The following is a 5,688-nucleotide window of genomic DNA, read 5'->3' on the forward strand; positions in this document are numbered from 1 at the left end:
CTATGATGATTATTAGCTAGTGTTGTTGGTGATGATATGATGCAAGAGTTTTTGTATTAATATGATGATGATGTTGATCATGATTATCATGATGATTTGTTATTATGATCATGATTAGTTATTATATCATTGGTGGAAGGAATGCAGATTAGATTCATGTGGATGGATCAGAAGTGACCAAAAGTTGAATTAGTAGGATCGTCGTCCTAATTCAACTTTTGATTCATCCAAATGAATCTAATCCATGTTTCTTCCTCACAATGATATATTAATTCATCATGGACATAATGATATAACAACCTCTGAATTGGTACTGTATCAAAATTTGTATAACGGCGTATAAATACACTAAAAATAATTAAAAAACAGAATACTAGTAGCGCTGGACAGGAAACACGCTACTACTAGTTATATTAGCAGTAGAGCTGGAAACAACACACGCTACGGCTATATGTCTTAGCAGTAGCATGTGTTACACACGCTACTGCTAAGGAATAGCTGTAGCGCCTTACTAGTAGCACGGTGCCCCACGCTACTAGTAGGCATTAAACCCGCGCTACTACTAGGCTTTTCCCTAGTAGTGTGTGTGTCCATGATGTATGAGTTTTATTTGTCCAGTGTATGTAATTTGTTGTTGTGTATGCTTTATTATCACTGGTGCCGAACTATAATGCCCAGTGGGTATATTCGGCTGTAATTTCTTTATTGTATAGTGTATGATTATTCTACGTTTCTATGCCTTAGTCTTTTTATTGTATAGTGTATGTTTTTAGAGGCGATAGTATAGAGTAGGATAATTCTTGAATATGTTATATCATTGAAACGGGGGCCAACACGCCCAAACATTTCCTGGACGCCATACAAACGAACAAACATGTGTAGTCAAAGCGGGCCTTAATTGGGCTGGTCAAAATAATATTTAGTGGATCCCAAATGATGTGGCCCACCATAACAACGACTCTTAGCAGGCCGTTGACAGGCCAAAAGCTCGATAGGGCCGTATAAATGGAAATGGACCATGGGCCTCTAGCAGGCTAAAATAAATGTCAATTTTGTCTAGGCCCTTTTAATTTACGGGCCAGTAAGAGGCCGAAAGTGTTATGGGCCGGAGGAGGCCCAATTTGCAAACTAAGCTTTTAATAGGCCAAAAGTCGCGTCAGGCTAAAATTTTGCCCTGCGGAATGTGGGCCCCTAATGGACCCAAAGTCAAAGGCCCAATTGTTGTGCGGGTCGTTAACAGGCCGAAAGACAAAATGGGCTAGGAATTGGCCCATTTACCAAATGGGCCGGTGAGGGAGTCCTGGACTAAGGGGTCCTCGGGCGTCCGGCCTGTTGGACATGGGCCGGACTGATGGGCTGTGAAGATACGAAGATCGAAGACTCCACCCGTATCCGGATGGGACTCTCCTTGGCATGGAAGGAAAGCTTGGCGACCGAATATGAAGATTCCTTTCTCTGTAACCAACTTTGTACAATCCTAGCCCCCTCCGATGTCTATATAAACCGGAGGGCTTAGTCCGGAAAAAACGATCATAGTCATACAGGCTAGACTTTTAGGGTTTTAGCCATTACGATCTCGTGGTAGATTAACTCTTGTAATACTCATATTCATCAAGATCAATCAAGCAGGAAGTAGGGTATTACCTCCATAGAGAGGGCCCGAACCTGGGTAAACATTGTGTCCCCCGTCTCCTGTTCCATCGACCTTAGACGCACAGTTCGGGACCCCCTACCCGAGATCCGCCGGTTTTGACACCGACATTGGTGCTTTCACTGAGAGTTCCACTGTGCCGTCCCCAAAAGGTTCGATGGCTCATTCAATCATTAGCAATGATACTGTCCAAGAGGAGACCTTTCTCCCCGGACAGATCTTCGTGTTCGGCGGCTTCGCACTGCAGGCCAACTCGCTTGGCCATCTGGAGCAGATCGATAGCTACGCCCCTGGCCATCAGGTCAAATTCGGGAGCTTGAACTACGTCGCGGACATCCACGGAGACTCGGTCTTCGACGGATTCGAGACCACGGCAGCTGCCCCCTATCCCTACGATGAACATGATTTAAATCTATCATCGGACCACACTCAGGAAATTGCACCTGTAACCGCTCCAGCCTTAGATCCAGAGCAGACCGCGCCATCCGAGGACGGGAGGATCAACCCCACCACGGACGACGCAGATTCCGCGGTGTTGGAGCCGCACACAGACTTAACCTCATGTGATGTCTATGTCACCAGAACTTCGGACTCGTCTCCGGCTATAAGCTCTGAACCATGTGCGTCCGCGGACGCCGAGCTTGATCAGTTATCGATCTTCGAATTCAGCGCCGCAGATATCTTTCGGCACTCACCTTTGGGCGATGTGTTAAACTCATTAAGAAATCTATCCTTAGCGGGGGACTTGCAGCCGAACTATATCCGGTTCGAACCGGAGGCTGATGACAGGGAATTTCGCTTCCCACCCGCCACCCACTACATAGCCACTGTCGAGGACTTAACCGACACGCTCGATTATGGTTCCGAAGACATCGATGGTATGGACGACGATGCAGAAGAAGAGCATGGCCAAAACCTGCCGTTTACCGGACGCTAGACGGCCACTTCGTCGTACGACGTATACATGGTGGATACACCCAAGGAAAATAGCGGCGAGGACAAGGAGAACCCAGTGAAGGATGACCCTCCTAAGACACAACCAAAGCGCCGTCGTCAACGGCGCCGCTCTAAATCGCGCCACAGCAAGGACAACAACACCGGCACAGGAGACGATAACACTCCGGATGGTGCCGAACACACAGAAGCCCGGACGAACAAACTGCCGAACAAGACACTCGGGAAGATGGGCAAGTCAGCCCTGATGAACAGGCCATAGAAGAAGACTCGGAGGACGGTAGTTATCATCCGCTCTCCGAGGAGGAGGTAAGCCTCGGCAACGAAGACTTCATTGTGCCTGAGGGAGCAGGAGCGCTTTAAGCTTCAGCTAATAGCCACTGCGAGGAGCCTGAAAAAGAAGCAGCAGCAGCTTCAAGCTGATCAAGACCTGCTCAATGACAGATGGACCGATGTCCTGGCAGCCGAGGAATACGGCCCTAAACGCCCAGCCAAAAGTTACCCGAAGCGCAAATTGCTACCTCAGTTCCATGACGAGGCACTAAGGCCCGCACCAGCATCGCGCAATGCGGCCGACCGACCGCCACGCGCTCGGGATAAAACGGCAACTCGGGCCGAAAACCAGACTGTCCCACCTCACCGTAAAGGCAGGAATAGGACGGCTCGGGGTTATACATATGATCTTTGCCAAGACCTGGACAGTAGAGCAGGACATACAAGATCGATCTACGGATCGCGAGAACATGCCTTGACACGCGAGGACGGCTATCTATTCGGACATAAAAAACATAGTCACGCCCGGGCTGAAAACCGCAGAAGGACTCCATCGGAGCTATGTCGCGAGGCGGCCCGATATAGAGGCGCCGCACACCCTCTTTGCTTCACTGACGAAGTAATGGATCATGAATTCCTAGAAGGGTTTAAACCCGTAAACATCGAATCATACGATGGAACAACCGATCCCGCAGTATGGATTGAGGACTTTATTCTCCACATCCACATGGCCCGCGAGGATGACCTTCACGCCATCAAATACCCGCCACTAAAACTCAAAGGGCCAGCTCGGCACTGGCTAAATAGTCTGCCTGAAAATTCTATTGGCAGCTGGGAGGACTTGGAAGAAGCTTTCCTCGACAACTTCCAAGGTACATATGTCCGGCCACCTGATGCTGATGACCTAAGTCACATAGTCCAACAGCCTGGAGAGTGATCCAGGAAATTCTGGACTAGGTTCCTAACTAAAAAGAACAACTGTCCGGATGCCGAAGCCCTAGCAGCCTTTAAACATAGCATCCGTGACGAATGGCTCGCCCGCCACCTCGGCCAGGAAAAGCCGAAGTCCATGGCAGCCCTCGCGGCACTCATGACCCGCTTCTATGCGGGTGAGGATAGTTGGCTGGCCCGCAGCAAAAACACAGCAACCGAATTAGGCACCTCCGAGGGAAAAATAGCAATGGAAAGCTCCGACGCAACAGACACAAACGTCGAAGCAATGGCGACAACACCGATGACACAACAGTCATCGCCGGATTCAGTGTCTCCAAGTCCGGTCAGCGGAAGAAGCCATATAAAAGAAACAGTCAGGGACCATCCAGCCTGGACCGCATACTCGACCGCCCGTGCCAGATCCATGGCACCCCAGACAAACCAGCCAATCATACCAACACAGATTGTTGGGTTTTTAAACAGGCCGGCAAGTTAAATGATGAAAACAAAGAAAAGGGATCGCAAAGCGAGGACGATGACGAGGAGCCCCGGCAACCGAACACAGGGGACAAAAGAAGTTTCCTCCTCAGGTCAAAACGGTGAACATGATATATGCTACACACATCCCCAAAAGGGAGCGCAAGCGCGCGCTCGGGGACGTCTATGCGATAGAGCCAGTCGCCCCAAAATTTAATCCATGGTCGTCATGCCCGATCACTTTTGATCGACGGGATCATCCGACCAGTATCCATCATGGCAGTTCAGCTGCATTGGTCCTTGACCCAATAGTTGACGAATTCCACATGACGCGAGTTCTTATGGACGGCGGCAGCAGCCTGAACCTGCTCTATCAGGATACAGTGCGCAAAATGGGTATTAACCCATCACGGATCAAGCCCACAAAGACTACCTTTAAAGGAGTCATACCGGGTGTAGAGGCCCGCTGTACGGGCTCAATTATGCTAGAGGTTGTCTTCGGATCTCCGGACAACTTCCGAAGTGAAGAAATAATCTTCGATATCGTCCCTTTTCGTAGTGGCTACCACGCACTGCTCGGACGAACCGCATTCACTCGATTCAATGCGGTCCCACATTATACTTACCTCAAGCTCAAGATGCCCAGTCCACGCGGCGTCATAACAGTCAATGGAAACACGGAACACTCCCTCCGTATAGAAGAGCATACCGATGCCTTAGCAGCAGAAGTACAGAGCGGCCTTCTCAAGCAGAACCTTAATTCGGCTGCCAAGCCCCCGGACACCGTTAAGAGGGTCCGGACTATTAGGCAGTAGGACAGCTCGGCTCGTCAGGAGCTCGACTAGCAATTCGGCCTCCATCCCAGTCCCGATCAAGTGGTGCATTGTACCACGCGTACATAACTACGCACTCAAAATTCCATGGGGAGAGACGGAGGCATACCTACCCTGTGATCCACAATACGACTTGGCCGCTCCCGGACACATATACTTTCACTGTTTCTTTTTTTCCTTTTGAGGTTTCTTTTCACAGGCCTTCCTTGATGGCTTGATCGCAGTTCCTTTCGAAGGACAAATACACCAAGACGGCAGTCAGTCTGGACGTAGAGGGGAACTTCTAGGTGGTCTCTTTAACGACCACTCTACCTGTTTTCAGGACCCACACACAGCTCTCCCTTGGTGACCGCATGTTAAATAGACTATTGCTTATCGCACTATTTGTATCAATGGGCTTGGACGTATTAATCAAATTATAACAGAAACTGTTTGCGGCCCAACTTTTAGGGCCCCTGCCTATTGCATTTACCCCTTCTCTGTTTCCCCTTTCTTTTAATAAACCTATCAGATAGCACCCGCACACTGCGGTGCGTTTCAATTTGCCAGGGGCCTCATAGCGCCCTG

This window comes from Aegilops tauschii, chromosome 2, assembly GCF_002575655.3.
Source record: "Aegilops tauschii subsp. strangulata cultivar AL8/78 chromosome 2, Aet v6.0, whole genome shotgun sequence".
Lineage (NCBI taxonomy): Eukaryota > Viridiplantae > Streptophyta > Magnoliopsida > Poales > Poaceae > Aegilops > Aegilops tauschii.